At 45.2% G+C, this 21230-nt stretch overlaps 1 protein-coding gene across 2 annotated transcripts in view; it reads right to left on the reverse strand.

Annotated features, from left to right (window-relative positions):
• Window positions 1–21230, reverse strand: part of FAM189A1 (family with sequence similarity 189 member A1) — a 431966-nt gene that overhangs the window by 130629 nt on the left and 280107 nt on the right. The gene's annotated exons all lie outside the window — the stretch shown is intronic.

Below are 21230 nucleotides of genomic sequence, written 5' to 3' on the forward strand. Positions count from 1 at the left end.
GGTGTCCCATGGGACTGATGAAAGACTGACGCAAAGTACCCATTTAGTAGGTTGGCTTTTCCTGGGCGTCAGTTGTCAGTTGCCCCATCTGGTTCAGCAGGGGTCCAATGTCGCCCTTGCTTTTCCTCCAGCTCCCCACATATCTGAAAAAGGACTTTTTATTGTCCTTGATCCTTGAAGCTAGTTGGAGTTCAGTTGCAGCTTTGGCTTTTCTGGTATACTCCCTGCAGGACCAGACCAGTGCAGAATAATCCTCCTTGGAGATTAATCCCATCCTCCATCCTTTGTAGGCTTTTTTTTTTAGTCTCAGGAGGTCTGCTAGGTCCCTGGAGAGCCAGGGGGGCTGCTGCGCCCTCCTGCTGCCTTTCCTTCAAGATGGAATAGACTTAGCTTGTGCATTGAGGATCACTCCCTTGAGGAACAACCACCCTTCTTGAACTCCCCTCTCCCTGGGGTCATGGTCCCTGAGGGCCTGACCAACAAGCCTCCTGAGCTTGTCAAAGTGGGCTTTTCTGAAGTCAAGGACTTCTGTGTTGCTGACTGACTTGACAGCTTTACAGTGGATGGTGAAGGTGATCAGCTCATGGTTGCTGTCACCCAGCTTCCCATCTATCACTAGGTTGCTGATTAGGTCATCCCCTGTAGCCAGTACCAGGTCGAGCAGTGCTTTGCCTCTCATTGGTCCACAGACTTCTTGAGTCAGGTAGAGGTCATCCACACATAAGAGGAAGCTTTGTGACCACTCGGATTTTGCTGAGTGATCCCTCCCACGAGATGTCCAGGTAATTGAAGTCACCCATGACAACCATGGTCCTGGAGCATGCGGCCTCAGCCAGCTCCCGGGCAAACTCCTGGTCAAGCTCAGGACTTTGGGTGGGAGGTCTGTAGCAGACTGTCACCGTTGTGTCCCCTGAGCCATGTTCCCCATGGATTTTAACCCAGAGGGTTTCTAGTTGTCCACCCTGGTCACCAACATCAGCTTGCAGGGACACGTAGCTTTCCTTAACATAGAGAGCTACACCCCCGCCCCTTTTATCTACATGATCCCTCCTGTACAGGGTATAGCCATCTATACCCATGGGCCAGCAGTGGTGGTAATCCCCCCATCCCCCAGCGGGCTTAGTTTAAAGCCCGGTGGAGCAGATCAGCCAGTCTGGCTGAGAAGAGCCTCCTCCCCAGCTGAGAGAAGTGGAGGCCATCTCTTACCAGCAGCTCGCTGCCTTTCTTGCCAAAGAGCAGGCTGTGATCATGGAAGCCAAAGCCTTCCCAATGACACCAGCGCTGCAGTCTTTGGTTGACTATGTGGATCCTCCTCTCCCCCCTCAGCCTATAGCCTGAGACTGGGAGGATCAACGAGAACACCACCTGTGATCCCAGACCCTTTAGCCCTGCTCCCAGATCCCTGTAGTGCCTCATGACCCAGCTGGGAGTGCTCCAAGCCATGTCATTGGTGCCCACATGAATAAGGAGTATAGGATAGTGGTCTGTGAGCTGGAGGAGCTTTGGGATATTCTCCGCAATGTCCCGGATGCAGGCCCACAGGAAGCAGCAGATTTCCTGAGCTAAGGGGTCGGAGCAGCAGATTGCCCCCTCAGTCCCCCTCAGGATGGAGTCTCCCACTACAAACACCTTATGTTTCGTCTTGGGGAGAGTGGGGGTGGTAGCTGCAGTTCAGCCTGTGTTGCCTGTGGGAGCTAGCAACTCAGGAGGCTCTGCTGGAGCAGCAACAGGTGCATACCTGTTGCTAAGCTCCGGTGGGGCAGGGGCCTTGGTGCGGCAGGCTTTAGGGACCTTGACCACCTTGGTCCATGCCCCTGACTGGACAGAGTTGACAGAGCGGGAGGTCCTGGAGTCCTCCTTTGTCCTGGAGGGAGACGGTGGTTTACCCTCTGGATCCCGGAGGAGAAGGGCCTGGCAGTAGGAGTCCCTGATGGCACGTAGTCTCTGGACTGTGCCCTAGAGCTTCTCCAGCTGGCATGCCAGAGACTCCAAAAGGGAGCAGACCCCACACGGGGAGGTGGCCATGCTCCCGGGCCCCAGAGCCTGAAAAAGGGATAGGCAGCCCCTGCAGCCAAGAGCCAGGGGCTCCGTCTGCATGGCAGCCTCTGAGGTGCCCGATATGAGGGGCTGCAGAGCCCGATAGGACCCTCAGGGTGCGGCGCATGCCCATCCGTGTCATGCCTGTGGTAGGCTGGCTACGCCTGGGACTGACTACCCTGGTGGGTTTGCAGGCAGGGTCTGGGGCCCTCCCATGCCCCCTCCTGCGTGAAATCTGTGCTAACTCATGTGCTGGCAGACAAGCGCAGCTGTTTGCGCAGCCTGTTCACGTGGCTCCGGTCACGTTGCTCCCTAGGGGGCTGGGCCAAGTAGGGGCCTGGGAGGGGGCTTGACCCGGCCCGGCTCCATGCAACTGCCTCCTCCCATTCAGAGAGGGGTTAACCCCTTCCCACCATGAGCCCCGCTTGCCTCCGGCTGTGCTGGGGGTTGGCAGGGGTCTCTGAGGTGTCTGGGGGGCTTCGAGGGCGTGGCGGGCTTTCACTTGCGCGTCTCTCGCTGCTGCGGAGCCTAACTGGGCTTTTTTTGCTGTTTGGCAGGCCCTTTTAAACTGATTCACAAGATAGGAAGGAGATTAGGGGAAAACTAGATCTTTTTGTGGTACAAGCCCCTCTTATACAACCTGAAGAGCTAGTTATTAAGAGGACCCTTGTAATTATCCCTTGTGAGAGTAACATTGATGACCCAATTAATTTCCAGGGGCTTAATAGAAGGGATAATGTTTCCCTATTATCTGGCGGCAGAAAATTTACTACCATCTTGGAGAAAGTAAACACTTCCCCAGGAATGGAAATGGGAGGTCTGAGTAAGGGATTTGCTGAGAATGAGGACTTGATCCTGCTCTGGCAAGCTACCTTGAATAACTCAAGATATTCCCTTGTCCTGTTCAAATTCACTTCACTTGAATTTGAGAGGGAAAGAAGGGGTTGTGGCATTCCCATTGGAATTAGAAGGGAATATAATAAATCAGGATGTGAAACAATCAGGGACAATTTATAAACTATAGATGGCTCCCAAAGCTGAGCATTCATAGACCTCAACCCCTCCTGAAAGACTGTGCATAGGGAAAGGAGCAGTTGCTGGCAGGAATATAGGTATCTGGACCCACATGAGTTGGGAGCTAGTAATCTAGCTCAGCCCACAAAAAAAAAGACATCCCAAGTCTGTAGCAAAGATAGGGAGATGGATAAAGAACAAAAGGTCAAGGATAGCTTAATTATTACACAGGCTAGTAGAGAAATCAATTTGATGGACACTTCAGACGGTAATCGATCCAACAGTAGACTCTCATACACCATAAATAACAAAGGGGAGCAAGAAAGCCCTCCACCCCTGGCAATTTCTATAACAACAGTAATTAGTAAGCAAGATGTTACACATAGGTCAATTCCATTAGACCGCAATGGTGCTGTTTTTTCTTGCCTCACTTGAGATGGAAGTTGAGGATGTAAAGTCATCCTGACTCAGAAAATTCCACCAAAATAGCCTTGGACCATTTTCAATCATCTCTTGGAACGTGGCAGGATTATTAATCAAACTAGGTGAAACTGACTTCCAGGCCTTTTTAACCAGTCATGATGTTATAGCATTGCAAGAAACTTGGTGTAAGGAACCTTTCTTCCTAAAGGGGGTATTCATGCTTTAGTCTCCCTGGCAAAGCAGGCAAAAAGTGGGGACGGGTCCAGGCTAGATCTTTTGACAATGCTGGCAAATAATCCAGGATGGATTGGAAGACAACTAGGCACTTGCCTTGATATCTGTCTACTAATTAGATTTACTATTCTCAGAATAGGTTCTTGGATTATTGCAAATATATACATACATACACACACACAGGTCCCTGGCTTTGAAAAGAGAACAAGCTAGTAATAAATGGGATTTGCTCATTTAGCATTTAGAATCTATAAAATTAGAATATCCTATGGACAAACTGATATTAGTAGGAGATTTTAATGCTAGAGTAGGAAGCGTGAAATGGGAAGATGAGGATTATTTGCTACTTAATGAGATTTGGGGAATTGATGTTCCATCATTCAATGACATAGGGATTAATAATGCAAGTCTAAGATTACAGAAGTTACTGTTAATCCTGAATTTAAGATCAATTAATGGATCATACCCTAGCATTACATCAACAATTTCAACCTACATCTTCATTAGAGCATCAAGTACCATTGATTATATGTTGACTGAACCCTCTATGTGGGGGGATATACCTGATTCTGAGATACCATTTTACTTAGAAAGTGACCACCTTCCTTTAGTGCTCAACCTTAACAAAAAACTTAAAATGTTTTCTAAGTTTACCAGCAAGTATTAAATGTAAGGGTTAATGCCTACCATTGGACTATTCACATATTTTGTAGGGTATGGGTTATTTTTAAAGGGATCAGTTATACCATAAATGCCTCATGCCCCTGGGGGGGCACAGTGAGCTCCCACAGGCAACGGTGGTGGGAGTGTGGCAGTGGCAAGTGGTGTGCTCCTGCAGGCGACCTCGGCCCTGTCTGCAGCCAAGGGGGAAGGGGGTGTGGCAAACGCCAACCAGTGGCCGGCGAGCACCTGCAGACATCACCAGCAGCAGCCAACAATGATCAGGGACAAACCACAGATGTCGCAGGTGGTGTCAGTGGAGCCTTTTTGCAGGGGGTGCACCACCATGCTCAGAGGGTATATGTGCACCCATCTACACGCCCTATGTGTCGCCAATGTGTATTAATCTTTCTGTCTTTTATGATTGCCCTGGAGACAATAATAGAAACAATATTTTGTCTCCAGGGCTGGAGTGTATAAATCCATGTACAGGAAGGGTACATGTAAAAACTGAAAAATGTCACTCTTCAAATTGCATGGATTTGCTTTATTATTATTATTATTTTTTCATTGCCAGTCACCAACATTCTTCAGAGGACCAAACAGCTTACTGTCACATTTTTGTAACATTGTCTCAAGCAGTAATAATAAAGGATAATATAATGGGGAGGCCTATGGTGGCTGAATCCAGAAGTGCCAAGACAGAAAATTTGTTCCTTTCCATTTCTTTACCTTTTCTCCTACAAATACTTCTCCTTTTGAGTTTGGGACCAGCAAGGTCAACTGAGGATGTGCATGAGCCTTGGCTCTATCTCAGTCATCCATTTAATCTTTCTGTCCCAATTCCATATATAGTCTTACAGATATTGTAAGGCCAAAGGTCAAGATAAGCATCCAAGGCAGTTAGTGCTCACTGGTATCCAGGCTCACCCCCTGCATAATGCCCTGCTGCATGATGAAATAGTAGCACTTGTAGTTAATATACCTCAGGCTGTGGTGGGCAAGACACAGGATGGTATATAGGTGCACAAAAGCCCATTAGGGCAATCCTAGTGATGTTTCCTATAGATTGATGAGCTGGAGGAATAAAGTGTAGATGGCCTGGCACATCTCCCACATGACTGATCCCTCTGTGGCCTTGCCCACATCAAAGGGGTTGGCCACAGACCAGAATCTGTCAGGGGCTGTCACCAAATGCACTTCTCCACAGTGAGAAGTGCCCTCATGCTGGTAGTATGCTCCTTCAGCACAGGGGCTAGCTCAGTGCAGATCTCCATGAAGGTGGCACAGCTTATTCTAAAGGTTGGTTCTACTGTTTGTTATCCCATGCCCCTAGAATATACAATACCTTTGGATGTTGTTCAGCTCCCTGGCTCAGCAGTGCTGATATATGGTATGAAGGTGTTCCCAAAGACCAGCATCCTTGGGTATGTTGCAGTCAGTGGTAAAGAGAAGAAAGCACATCACAAGAAATTACTTTCCCAGTCATGGTGTCCTGAACAGCTCTGCTCTTTACTACCAATTGTCAGATGAGCCAGAAAAAGGATATAAAGTACACAAATGTTCAGTCCTGGCTTTCTGATAGTAACAGTGATGCTCCTCTAAGTAATACCACTCCAGAAGTGAAACTGACCAACCTTAGTGAGTGGTCCACAAGCTGGGGGATGATGAGGAGGAGCAGACAGGCTGGTCTCCTCTCTCCCTGTCAATCATTGGCTTGGTGGGTGTAAACTACAAATAACTTTGGGCTAGAAACCAGAATAAAATTTCTAACCAGCAAAGCAATGAGGTTTTGGAATGGTCTTCCCTAGGAGTAGTAATCATGGGTGTCCGGTGCCTCATGAGTCAGGGCGGGCATGTGCCCTCCCCCCACCCACCAGCCAGTGGTTGGGGAGGGCACATGCCCTCCTGTGGCTGACGTCTCTCACAGTAAAAGCAGCTGCTCTGCTCCCAGAAGTCCAATGGCCACTCCTGGAAGCAGTGTGACCACTTTTGCAGGCAGCCCCGCTCCCCAGCTGGTGCTTGCAGGGGGCATACTGGTGCTTCCACCTGCCCCCTTGCCTGCCGGCTAAACAGAGAGCATGGCCTGGCTGGGGGTTCACTGGCACTCAGGGGGTGCATTGCCCCTGGTAGTAATGAGTGTGTTCTGTTCCTGCTTTTTAAAGGTGGAACTTGATATGTGAGGGATATGACTTAGTTGCCTATGAAACCAGAAGAATCCCGTTTACCTTGATCTCTTGCCAGTCTATATGAAATCAGTGGAGGGAACATCTAGACATGGAGTGGCATTTTAAATAAATTTAATCTCTGAATTTGAAAATAACTAGTTTCACAAAGGGTATTCTTAGACACATTGTGTACTAAAACCCTCCTCATCAATCATTTTCCATTTCCTAAAATGTTCCTGATACATGTTCAAAGCCACCATGTCCTACAGAGAAGCTGACCACTAAAGATCAGGTAAATGGAAGCTTTAAAATTTTCTGAGCTTTAATAGTTATTCCAAGTAGCTGCAGAAAGATTACTATTTAAAATGAATGACTTTCTTGTCACTTCCTGTTTGTGCCAAGAGGCTTAGATGGTACATATGACTTCCATGACTTCATGTATCCATAGATGCTTCTCAAGTAAATCTCAGGATGTCATCCTCCCACTGTACTCGGCCTTGATGAGGCTGCAGCTGGAGTACTGTATCCAATTCTGGGCTCCACAATTCAAGAGGATATCGAGAAGCTTGAGAGAGTCCAGAGGAGAGCCATGCATATGATCAGAGAGCAAGAGAATAGGTCTTATGAAGAGAGGCTGAGAGCCATGGGACTCTTCAGCCTGGAAAAGCGCAGGCTCAGGAGGGACCTGGTGGCTGCTTAGAAGTACATAAGGGGTGTACATCAGGACCTGGGAGAACATCTATTCACCAGAGCGTCCCAAGGAAAAACAAAGAACAATGGTCATAACCTCCTCCAAGACCATTTTAGGCTGGACATAAGAAAAAATGTCTTTACTGTCCAAGCCCCCAAGACCTGGAATAGACTCCCTCCAGAAGTGGTGCAGGCACCTACTCTGGACTCATTCAAGAAATGCTTGGATGCTTATCCTTTGACTCTAGCTGACTTCATTTCCCTGATGATCTTTGAGGTCTTTTGCAGCCCTAATATCTATGAAATCTATGAAAATCTATAAAGTCCTTAGCACAGCCTACATCATTCCTTCTTTTTTTTTAATCCTTTCTGTTCTTTTCTAAGAAATGGAGGAAGTATCTTCCTCTACAACTTTTTTATGTTAGTGTTGTCCTAGTCAGAGAGATGTATAACATTTCTTTCCACTCCAACTGCTAAGCACCTTATGTTGGGTCCTAAGCGAGGAGCTCAGATTAAGCAAAGTGCTTTAGTACTACTGCTAGACTTTTCTCCCAGGCTAAATATATTGGATTTTCATCTGGATATCTGATGTTATAACATTTAATGCCATTACCAAATAGAAAACTTCCTCCTAAACATTAAGTTATTTAACCAGGAAAAACGGCTAAAAAAATTAAAAAGTCAATTATTTTAGAAATAGACCTATTAGAAGAAAGGATACCAAACTAAAAATCTGGGGTAGGAAAGTGGGTTTTAGTTTCAAAGAAATCTGCAATTCTTCCTTTTTAAAACTCAGAATAGGCTGAGCTAAAAACTTGTATTTTTAGTTTTTATGATATTCAGTTTGAAATAAGAAAGGTGTAATTTGAACATTTTTCATATATACCAATTATGAATGACAGACATTTCTGTGGTTAATTTTTAAACCAAAAAAGAAAAAAATATATATCACACTTCACATGAATGAATGAAGTGATGCTTAAAGTATCCATAGCCTGGATGAGAAAAGTTAATGTTGATGAGGGTGATTGATTTTTTAAAGTTTTACAGGTCTTGAGAAAGTTAACCTCATGTGGACCATTGACCCTAGGTGCAACTTTATTAATCTTGAACAAAAACTCATGTTAGAGGGAATAAAACAGCACTTAAGCCTTGAGCACATAAAAATTAAGATATTTTTAAAGCATGAGAAAATGTAGGTTGGTCTCATTAGTTATTAGTGAAGCTTAACACAGCCCTCCGCCTACCTAATTATTGTGTATACGTTCAAGATGTGAAGTAAATGACTCATTTGCTGTTGGACTAGTTTCACTTCTATATACCTCACGGATCCAAAAGGCAACAAAAAAGGTAACAAGGATTCTTACCTGCACAAGACTCCTCACATCATATAGGTAAGAGATTTAAATTAATAGGTTGCATACTAGTGACCTAGATGCTTATAAAAATCTAAACTGCAGGGAGTATCCTGGGAGGTGTTCAAGACCATCAATTCCCAGTAGATTAAATGGGAATGGAGAGTGCAAAGGAGTTCATACAAGCAGGATCAGGATTCAGAAACAGCACTGGAAACATGAATTTAAATTCGGCATCGAAAGCTACATCTTCATTATAAGACCAAATACCCTCCCTGAAAGGAAGGGTATTATAAATAGCACTTTTCTCTTTGAGACTATTTTTACCATTTAAAAATAAGTTTATTTTTGACACCTTTGAAGTTAGACCCATTTAATTTAAAGCAGGCTTATCTTTAATTCATTTTCAATAGGGCATATATATATATATCATTTAATTCAAACTCCATTTTGTTTCTGAAGGTTCTTGGAGCCTTCACTCCTGCTTCAGTTTGATGTTGTTCCCTTTACTACTGTTTTCTGTTTCATGTGCACCAATTATGAATGATGGATAAATCATAATGTTAACCCTTGCACAAAGACCCATGATTTGCTGTGTGACCTCCTGAAAGCATAAGCAATATTGTCTCAAAAATGCAGACCTGTTACTGGTCTATGCTCCCAGCACGTATCAAGCAACATTAAACAGAAAAAATCAGGCATGCAAAGTATACAGTAGGACCAAAGAGGCTTAGCTGAATATCATCCGTCTGAAATAAGTGAAGCTCACATACTTGTTAATTCAATTTCTGACTCAATGTATAAAACTTACATACATTTAGGGTATGGACAAACATACTTTTTAGCTGCTGTAAAAGGGGGAGCTACTGCTGTTTGGAAATTAGGATCAGTTGCTATGAGGCTCCTGTTATGATCTTACGGGTGGGTCTGATCCCACAGAGCAGTGGGAGCCAGTCTTTCTGGCAGGTATGCCACAATAAGCCACACACCTTCCTACATGGCTTCTCCAGTCCCCTCCCCTCCCCCCTGATCTGCTGTTCTTTCTTCTGCTCGATCTGCTGCTCCATTTTTTGCTTCCCACCCTGTGTTCTTTGCCTGATCTGCTGCTCTGTGAAAGGAAGTTAAATGATGTGAAAACCAAAACTAAAGAATGATAAATATATTGCAACATTTAAGATGTGCATAAGGTGCATGGTGTAATTCAGAGCCAAGGAAATAAGGCCACTGCATAAAGAAAGAGCTACAGAAGAAAGATGAACCAGCAGGAACCACCAGAACTACTGTTGAGCTGTTTAACCCTCAATCAATATTCAGAGTCCTCAAATCAATGCTCAGAGCAGGAAGAAGCATCCCTGACATTATATTTTCCTTGTTAATATAAGACAACTTATTTATTGGTTAGATTTATATGCCACTCTTCATAACAAGAGCCCATGGCAGCTTATAGTAAGAAATAAAGTAACTCATAAAAGCAATTTAGAATATTAAAATGAAAACAAAAACTCTTGCTTGCTAAATGCCTACCCAAATAGGAAAATCTTACCTCTCCACAGACCAAATTAACAACTATAAAGCTAGAAAAAGGCTGAAGCAAGATGGAGGTCTCCTGTTATTTAGGGTTCTCTCTTGCCACTGGGTTCAGATCTCCATTTTGTCAAGATCATGTGATTGCCGTTTCCACACACCAGTGCATTAAACAAAGTCATATGCAGGCCTCTACCACAGAAAACAACATGCTTCCCTATACCAACCTCCAAAACCCATGGTGATGTATGAGTGGTGATGGAGACAGGACTACTGAATCCTGTAGTCTCCAGCCACGAGCCTGCACGCAGGTGGTGGTAGCCTGACAGTCACCTTGCACCTGGGCTCAGACACGCGTGCAATCTGGCAGCTTTTACTGTGACTAACCAGTCACACTCAGGATCCCCTCTGCTCACCCCATATGGGGAAGGAGTTAGCCTAGGTTTAGGGCACCTTTTCTATCTTACATGCTTCTGGCTGGATAACTACCTCCAGTGGCATCACTCTCTCTGTGGTCAAAACATCACATCACAAGACAATGATTAGAATTACCTCAAGAAAATGGATGCTGACATCAAGACTTGGGAGGAGCTGGCTGCTTACCAACTTCAATGGTGCCATAACCTCAACCTCAACAAAGCAGTTGCCTGCTTTGAGGTAAATTGTCTCGCCCTCAAGGCAGAAGAGAAAGTGGACAAAGGAAAAGGAGAGAAATCCTGGTCTATGGCCTACCCTCCCCCTGAAGAAAGACCTGGAACTTCTGCAGACAGGTCTGCAGCTCAAGGACTGGATTCTTGAGTCGGGAGCTGCAGTAGAGACCATCCGTGAATGGAGGGATTGCTGCAGACAAGGCAAGTCTTATTACACTGGTGGAAGATGTCCAGGTTCATGCTTTGGCAGGTGTCAAGGGGAGGGTGTTCCAAAGCTGAGGAGTGATTAGCAGAAACAACCTGCTAAGTGTTTACACCAAGTGAACTTGATGCACTGCTGTTAATTCTAGGAGGTTGCTCTTGGCTGACCTTAGGGATCACAATGGGGCATGAGGTGGAAAAGCTGTTATTTAAGTCCATAGTGTCCAGACTATTTAGGTCTTTATAAGACAAAAATAGTATCTTGTATTGCACTTTGAAAGCAACTGTAAACTAGGACAGACTTTGGAGCACTGGAATATTGTGTTCCTGGGGAAATGCATCCTGTACCAGCTGTAGCCTTCTCACCAGACGGAGTGGATGAAAGGCACTTCTAGCCACTAACGCTACTGTGCAGATCTAGGTGCAGCAGAGGATCCAGGAGCATTTCAAGGCTGCAACCCTTAGTGACAGGGGAAGAATAAATCTCATCAATGGCAGGCATTCCAATAACCTCCAGCTCAAATGATCTGCTCACCATCACACCGCTGTCTTAGCTGGATTCACCTTTGTATCTAATTCCCAATTTCAGGCTGGCACGGGAAAAGAACAGAGAATGAAGGGCTCAGGTCAGATGAAACAGAGTGACAGAGGTGGTTGCCATCCTCTGATGATATCTCACTCAGGATTTCAGCAGTTCATATACATGTTGAATAGGACTGGTGGCATGACAGAACCCCTGCAGATGCCTAGAGAAAAAGTCCCAAAGGAACAAGGAGAACTTACTCTTCACTACCCTCTGGGACCTCCCTGATTGGAAAGAATGGGGCCAATTTAGAGAAGTCCTTCAAATACCCACATGATGTACACATGCTATCACATGGGTGGGCAATTATTGTGGCTGGAGGGCCACTTAATGATTTTTGGTGAGCTGCCAAGAGCTTCACAAACACAGATACACACGCATGCTCTCCCTGGCCCACCTGCCTCCCCCACCCTTCAGCCCAGAGCCAGCACCCACAACTCGGGGGTAGGGAGGATGAAGCCTGGTTGCAGGCCTCCATGCTGTACCATCCCACCCTACCAACAGGACTCCTGGCATGTCCGTACACCCTGCCCCCATCCTATTGCTCCCAGAAGCCCTGATAGTGGGGTAGGATGGAAAGGGGCAGAGGCCCACAGCCAGACTCCATCTTCCATGGGCAGGGGCTGGACAAGCCATGCTCAGGCTCTGGCTGCCGCTGGGCAGAAGCAAAATTACTTAGACCCAAGTGCGACTCACCCAGGGCTTGCCAGGTGGTGCCAAGCAGGTGGGGCTGCTTCTGTCCATCATCCACTGCAGCACCTTGGAAATGCTATCTGGCCCAGCAGGCCCTGGGTGCCACCTGCCAGCAGAGGCTGGGGCCCAAGTGTGGCTTGCCCAGGGCCTGCATCTCCCAGGCACCACAGGGAATGCTGGGCAGAAGCAGCCCTGCCTGCCCACCAAGCACCATGCAGCAAGCCCTGGGTGAGCCACACTCAGGCAATTGCCTCTGGTGGCAGGCAGCATGGGCAGCAGTTCCAGCTCCAGCTTCTGCTAATGCTGCATGGTGCTAGGCAGGGATGCTTCTTCCCAGCATCCCCTACAGAGCATGGGAGACGGAGTCTGGCCCTGCAGGTTCTGGGCAGGGCAGACACCATCTCCCAGGCCATTGCATGGTGTCAGGCAGGTGGGGAGGCAGGAATGCTTCCACCCAGTGCCTCCAGTGCCAGAAAAGGCCAGAGATGGAGCAGTCGCTTGTGCTGCCCACCAACAGAGTTGGGGGCCTGAGTGTGGCTTGCCCAAGGATGCCACATGGTGCTGCCACCTGTGCCACCTGCCCTTGGGCTAGATAAAGTCAACTGGTGGGCTACATCTGGCCTGCAGGCTGTATTTTGCCCACCCCTACTCTATCAGCACTTATTGGTTAACTGTATCAAAGGCTACTGAAAAATCTAGTAAGATCAATAAGGCACAATTTCTTCTGTCAATCTCCAAGCAGAGATTATCAACAAAAGCCAAAAATTGAGTCTGCATGCTCTGTCTAAGAAAAATGCCAGAATGACAAAGGTGTAGTAATCCAGCTATACCTGGAGCTGTCAGATGACCTGATAACCCATTCAAGACCATTCTGATTATTAGAACTGGTTAAAAAACAAAAGAAATCTGACTTTATGGTCAAACTTGTCCAACTTTTAAACTGTCAGCCATATAGCAGAGGCACACCAGATATAGTGGAATTTTATTCATTCTTTTGAGTGGGTGGGAGAGTCACACATTCAATTACTGGGAGATTACGAGAATCTCCCTCCAATTTAGGGATAAATTTAATAGTGCAACTAGAGCACTGAATGTACATCTGATTCTTTTACAGTTATAATTGTAAATATTTGGTTTAAGGTTGTTATAAATGTAATTAAATTTATATTTGCTATTTGGTATATCATGCATGGACAAGCTAAGATCGCGTGCCTAATTACTGTGTTGCTTACATGATATTTACACTGGTACAAGTCAGAGACTATCAGGCTCTAGTTTAATGAGAATTGTATAATTTTAAGATGATTAATGAATGCAGCACTGAAAGGTCAGAGTTAATGTTACACCATAAAGTCTACTTTTCATTCCTATAACACATATACTGAGACAGGAGATCATATTGCTCACAAACAGGGAAGAATTGGTGGGGAATATAATAGCAGATAGCAACTTGGGCAGCACTAACCATGAGATGATCAAGTTCAGGATCATGAGGAAAGGAAGGATGGTTACAAGTATGTTGGTAGCAAGAGGAGGAGCAGGGAAACTGTAGGTCCTTTGCTGAATGGAGGAGGCAACCCTGTGACAGAGGATCGAGAAAAGACTGAAGTGCTCAATGCCTTTTTCACTTCAGCCTTCTTGAGTAAGGTCAGCTCCCAGACCACTGTACCAAGCAGCACAGTTTGAGGAGGAGGTGAGCAGCCAACAGTAGTGAAAGAGCAGGTTAGGGACTATATAGAAAAGCCAGACTTGTACAAAACCATGGGGCCAGACAGGATGCACCTGAGGGTGCTGAGGGAGTTGGCTGATGAGACTGCAGAGCCATTGGCCATCATCTTTGAAAACTCATGGCAATCAGGAGAGGTCTCAGATGATTGGAAAAGGGCAAACATAGTACCCATATACAAGAAAGAGAAAAAGGAGGATTCAGGGTACTACAGACCATTCAGGCTCACCTCAGTCCCTGGAAAAAATCATGGCGCAGATCCTCAGGGAAACCATTTCTAAGCACTTGGAGGAGAAGAAGGTGATTAGGAACAGTCAGCCTGGATTCATGAAGGGCAAGTCATGCCTGGCCCACTTGATTGCCTTCTATGATTTCTACCTGGAGAAATGCGGGCAGTGGAGTCCCTCAAGGCTCTGTCCTGGGACTGGTACTATTCAATATCTTAATTAGCAACTTGGACTAGGAAGAAGAAAGCACCCTGTCCAAGTTTGCTGATGACACCAAACTATGGGGGGAGGTACACAAACTAGACAGCAGGGAGCAAATCAAGGCTGATTTGGACAGGCTGGGGAAATGGGCCGAACAGAATAGGATGCAATTTAACAAGGATAAGTGTCATGTGTTGCACCTGTGGAGGAAGAATCATCACCACTCCTACAGCTTGGGAGATACCATTCTAAGTAGCACAACTATGAAAAGAGATCTCGGAGTCATAGTCAACTCCAAAATGAACACGAGTCACCAGTGTGATGAGGTAACAAATAAAGCTAACCGCACCATTCCTTGCATAAGCAGGTGTGCATCATAAACAAGTCTAGGGAGGTGATACTTCCCCTCTATGTGGCACTGGTTAGGCTGCAGCTGGAAACTGCATCCAGTTTTGGGTGCTGCACTTCAGGAGGGATGTGGATGGTCTGGAGAGGGTTCAGAGGTGGGCGACTCGTATGGTTAGAGGCCTACAGAAAAAACCCTATGTGGACTGATTGGGAGACCTGAACCTCTTCAGCCTCCGTGACAGGAGGCTGAGAGGTGATCTCGGGGCTGCTTACAAACTCATTGCAGGGGGCAGCAAGAAATAGGGGATACAATGTTTACCAGGGTGCCTGGCGGGGTAACTAGAAATAATGGCCACAAACTTGAAGACAGCAAATTTAGATTGGACATCAGGAAAAAATTCTTTACAGTGAGGGTTGCCAAAATATGGAATAAGCTTCCAAGGGAGGTGGTGCCATCTCCTTCCTTGGAGGTGTTTAACAGGAGACTGGACAGACACCTGGCTGGAGTCATCTGACCCCAGTACTCATTCCTGCCCAGGGCGAGGGGTCGGACTCAATTATCTAATACGACCCTTCTGACCCTAACATCTATGAAACTATGAAATGATGAGATAACTTGCTTGGGGATGCAAGAAGACCAGTAGATGTGGTATACCTTGATTTTAGGAAACTGGCTGGAACATCAGGCTCAGAGGGTAGTAATCAATGGTTTGATGTCTAGTTGACAGCTGGTGTCAAGTGAAGTGCCCCAGGTTCAGTCCTGAAGCTGGTTTTGTTCAATATTTTCATCAATGACCTGGAAGATGGCATAGAGTGCACCCTCAGCAAGTTTGCAGATGACACCAAGCTGGGGGAAGTAGGAGATGCACTGGAGGATAGGGCTAAGATTCAGAGTGGCATAGACAAATTGGAGGACTGGGCCAAAAGGAATATCATGAGGTTCAATAAGGGCTAGTACAAAGTCTTGCACTTAGGACAGAGCAATCCTATGCACCAGTTCAGGCTGCAGACTGACTGGCTGGGCAGCAGCTCTGCAGAAAAGGATCTGGAGGTTACAACGGATAATAAGATGTATATGAGCCAACAGTGTGCCCTTGTTGCTAAGAAGGTTAATGACATACTGGGCTGCATTGGTAGGAGTGCTGCCAGCAAGTCAAGGGAAGTGATTATTCCCCTCTATTCAGTACTGGTGAGGCCACATCTGGAGTACTGTGTTCAGTTTTAGGTCCCCCACTACAGAAAGGATGTGAACAAATTGGAGAGAGTCCAGTGCACAGCAACAAAAAAGGTGAGGGGGCTGGGGCACAGGACTTATGAGAAGAGACTGAGGGAGCTGGGCTTATTTAGTTTAGACAAGAAAGGACTGAGAGGTGGTGCTGAATAGCAGCCTTCAGCTACCTGAAGAGGGGTTCAAAAGAGGATGGAGCTAGACTGTTCTCAGTGGTGGTGGCAAATGATGGGACAAGGAGTGGTGGTCTGAAGTTGCAGGCAAGGAAGTTTAGGTATCAGGAAGAATTCTCTCACTGGGAGGGTAGTAGAACACTGGAACAAGTTACCCAGAGGGGTTGAACTCTCCATCCTTGGAGGTTTTTAAGACCTGGCTAGACAAAGCCTTGGCTGGGATGATGCAGTTGGAGATGGTCATGCTTTGAGCAGAGGGTTGGACTAGATGAGCTCCTGAGGTCCCCCTTCTAACCCTAATTTTCTATGATTCTGTTACCAGCTGTGGAATAGAGAAGGTGCAGTCTTGCGCAAGCAAGGTAATGCAGAGTGTTTTGATGATAATAGTGAATGTTACCTATTTCCTTAATTTTTAAGGGTTAGGTTTGGTATGAAGAACTATACCTGAAACGATAATAATTTATAGTAAATGGTTTATATTACAGAATGAAAGAAATTTCAAAGTACTTACCTTCTTAAAGACATCAACTATAAACATAAATACAGTTAATTATGTCCCAAGTTTTCAATTTTCAGGCTTAAACCAATAAAAATAACTTAAAGCTACCTTTAATCACCAGACTTTTTATGCCTCACACACCTTGAAGGGATAAATTGCTTCACGTAGTCTGTATCAGCCATTTCCTTGGGCTCTTGCTGGCCAACTTTTCTCTCTCTGGTCCTCTGGCCTTGAAAAAGTTAAAACTTGCAGGGAGCTTTAAGGCACATGCAGCATGGCTTGCAAGCCTCCCCTCACAGCCATTTTCAGTCTTCTGGTAGTTTATGTCTTAAACACAGCCTGGGGGGGGAGGGGGGGATGGAGGAATACAAACTCAAATCTTACCCTCTGTGCCAATTCACCACACAGAAAAGGCTTTTTCATCCTTGTCCGTGATGGTTCTCCTGGGAAATTTTCATCTTTTCCCAGACAGAGCTAGAATGACCCCTCTGGCCTGAGTGCAAAGCTTTTATAGTAGCAAACTGCACTGCTTCCCACCAGCCAGTCCTACTGCTCAGCCCAAGCACAGGGGTTTCTCATTAGTCCTTTCAGTCCTGGCAACTGCCTCCCTTTTGCTGCAGTCTTCGCTTAGTCCAGTCCACCTGTGGCAGGGCTGATGATGATTACAGGTATCCCATCTCTTTTCCCTTTGCTGCCTCTCACATGGAGCTTCTTCCTAGTGGTAGTTTTCTCTGCTCTGCCAGCTGTATCTTTTTTTTCTGAGCTTTTATTCCTTTGAACCATAAAAACCCTGCTTCTAAAAGGCACTTTCAGCTTTTGTCAGGAAGCCTTTTCCCAGTAACAGGGCAAGGTTCCCTGTTACTGGGCTTATCTGCACTGCCTCTGACCCTTACCTGGAAGTCTTGCCAAGATGCATGTCCTGTCTGCTTGCCCAAGCCCAGAAATGAAGCAGTGTTGTGAACCACGCATCAATAAATGTACTGGAGACAGAGCCCAAGTGTTAATGTCACTTCTGTAAAAATAATTCAGTGTTCTTGGGTACACAGGTCTATCATGGTACATACAGATGATTAGATCATTATGCAAGCTTTTTGCTATTCAAAGACCAGCACATCTTGCTCCTATTGACTTTGGCCCCAGAGCATTTACAAACAGCTTATAACTAACCATAAAAGGTAACAGTTCAAAAGTTATATTTAGGTAGCAAGTTGTGCAAGATCATTAACAATTCAGAAAAGCAGGACTAATTACCAGAAAAGAGAGCATTTACCTACAAAATGGTAAATAGTACTTATCTGCAAAGATAACATAGTACTCATGTGTAAGGGATGAACAAGTGAACAATACACTGCTATTTATGGGAATTGGGATGGGGTGCATGGCTAGGAAGGGGTCAAGCACATGCACAGGTGGGTGGGTGGCATACGGCTGGAGGAGCTGGGCATCTGCAAAGAGTGCATTGTGTTCAGCTGCATTGCCTTGGGCATATGGCCCATGGAGCTGGATGTGCCGCACGTCCTCATTCTGGGGCTGGCGGGGCTGCAGCAGGTCAGCAGGATGAGGCAGGAGTGGTGTGGCGCACCCCTGTGGGAGTCAAGGGACAGCTGAGTACATTTTGACTGGGAGCTCAGCTCACAATTCAGGCTGGTTCTCCCTTGGCTATAGGAGGTAACACATAAAAGGGCTGACATCTGTTAAATTCAGTGTAAGTGGAATACATGGGTTTAACCATCATTAAAACTTGCATCTTCTGGTATCTGTGACCTGCACATCTTGGCAAGCCTAACATACTTGGGAAGCTACAAAGTAAATCAGCTGCTCCTTGCCAGACAGCATGGGGTTTCTGGCTGCAGCAGCCATCCAGATTCAGTTCTCTCTTCTTGCCCTGTCGCTATTCCTGGAAGGCCAACTGAAGCCTTCTGGCAAATCAGAACTAGGCTACAAGCCATATTCTGAGGATCACAAACTATGACAGGACTTGGGGGTTCTTGTTTGCCAACAAGCTATGCCAACATTGCTTTGTTATATGTATCCCTTTCTACCTGGAACAGCATACACACCACTAATTCCTTTCACAAAAACACTCAACATCTCAAAAAATGTTTATTTACTTGAATTCACTTAAGAGATGAAATTCTCTGGATCACACTGCCAATCCCCTCACCCATCATGTGCATGTATGGATTTAATTCTAGTTGGTTAAAAGCCAAATCAATATTTAAAGTGTTTTTAAACACACTATTTTTATTGTTGAACATTTCTCCCAGGAAACCACCAAATGTCCAACTACTTTGAGTCCCATAAAGGAAATTCCACTGCAACCTCAAGAGATGTTTATCAGGCACAAAATCAAAAGTAGCCAACTTGTGTGAGAAGAAAATAAATTATTCAATTTCCTTTTTATCCTCCATGTCCTGTCCTTTTCTCCCTAGGGTTTTGATGCTAACCTGTACGACAGATGTGCCAAGATTCCATTACCTGAGAACCTAGACTACCACACAGCAAGCAGTACAGCAGATATCTAGATACAAGCCCCAAGACACTTGTTAAATGGCATTGTCATTTCCAAAGTAATGACCTCTGGGTCATAATACATTAGCTTAAAACTGTGGAAATTATTTTACATAATACCTTACTCCCTGATTCTACAGACTTTCTCACTTCCTTATACTCACCTTGAGGGTAGTGTTAAAGTTAAGCAGGTACTTCAGTCTTTGCAGGCTTGGACACTTAGATTTCAGAAATTTCACTTCAGAATTCAAGAATTGCTCAGCCTGGTACTGCTAACTTGCAAATGCAACCATTTGCAAATGAAGTGAAATCAGCTGTGGTTGTTAGATCAGCATTTTGTAAACTGCATGTGCAAATAATGAAGGCAACCAGTGGTGCCCCTCTCCCCCCACATTTCAGATACCCTTGAATCCTACTTAGGAACAGCCCAGACCTGGGCCAGGAGAGGCTCCCAGCCCCGAGCCCTGGGATTAGCCTGAAGCTGGCCCCTAGTGGCAGGGCAGACCTGGGAGTAAACTTGCTCCCAAGTTGTGTCGACATATTCGTTACTGAGCAGTAACTAATCCTATGTAAATTTGCTAACTGCATTTACATGGGATTAACAAGTTTTACGGTGCAGTAAGTGCACACATGTATAGACGTGCATGCTTACTGTGCAGTAAACTAGACTACTGTGCATTTGGCATCTGGTATAGACACACCTACTGTATTGCTTGCTGGACTTTGCTGCTCCAGCTGGGAACAGAACATGACCCCTTCATAATCCCCACATTATGCTGCAGAGAAACACAGGCTGACCATGGGCAGCTTGGGTTAGCCAATCAGGACTGTCTTATGAACTGCTGCCATCTGTTGCCAGGATGACTAATGGAGCCTGCAAAGCACGCTGAGATGTATGCACAGATCTCTTCCACTTTCCCTACCCCAGCTGCACAGGATCAGCACTGCGAACTCTCCACTCTTCAGGGTCTCAGCATTTGAATGCTTGTACACACAGCTCTGGGTCATTTTTTCTACCAGGAGAGCACAGCTGGGAGAATTCTCCCAGATTATTTGAATGCAGATCCACAGCTTATGTCCTTTTCAGCATTAACTAGTCTTCTAACTACTTCAACTGAAAATAAGGGCAATTATTAATAGAACAGGACTAGAAATGTGAAACTCTCAGGTACTTATGCCCTATTGCTAGATTTTCCTTCAATATTTAGTCACTGAACTATATATTACATTTTTCTTTCAAACTGAGACAATCATTACAATTCTTTTTAAATCATGTGTTTTTAACAAAAGTGCTCTTCCATTTTTTACGTAGTCAACTTAAAAAAATATGCCAAGTTGTACTTTAAAAGTAATCCTTAAAAGTTCACATTGAAAGGTGCAGGAGCAAGTTTGTCAGACTTACTTCAGATTAATGAATGAAAACATATCAAAGAGTTATTTTACATTAGAAACTGAATTGTACCACGTGACTTAGGAGCCAACATTTATAATTTATATTTATTCTTTAGGAAAGTCACATTTCACAATTTTTCTCAGTGATCCTCTGAAAAGCAAGTACTTTTTTTGCCCTTTTCTCCTCTCAATTTCTATGTACCCCATAGTTGCAAGGGACTTGTTAGGACTCTCTTTGTAGTCCCCTGCAACAAGGTAAATAAGAGGAATCAATACAACGAGACAACATTCCATGTTGCAGCAGCCAGACTGGTACTGAGACCCAACCTAACTAGTCTAAATCTAACGCAGGTATCTCTACAGTACACTACACTGCAGACACTGCTGTGAGAGACAGACAAGAGGCAGGAGAAAAATAATACAAACTGAACAAACAAGATGAGGCAACATATGGTAGGTTAATGCCAAGATCTCATATCAGATACTCATCTTACTCTATACATTTTTTCATAACTTTTTGCTATTGTCAGTTGCATCTATGAATACTTTATTCCTGAAAAGTTAGTATACACAGACCTAAAATATACATATCTTCATGCACACTATCCATTTAAGTCAGATCATACAGCACTGATGAATTCAATTTAATTAGCCTTTCTTAAGTCACTGACAGCTCTACAGATCATGAATCTA

Source organism: Crocodylus porosus, unplaced genomic scaffold, assembly GCF_001723895.1.
Source record: "Crocodylus porosus isolate Cpor-Errol unplaced genomic scaffold, CroPor_comp1, whole genome shotgun sequence".
In the NCBI taxonomy this organism is placed as follows: domain Eukaryota; kingdom Metazoa; phylum Chordata; order Crocodylia; family Crocodylidae; genus Crocodylus; species Crocodylus porosus.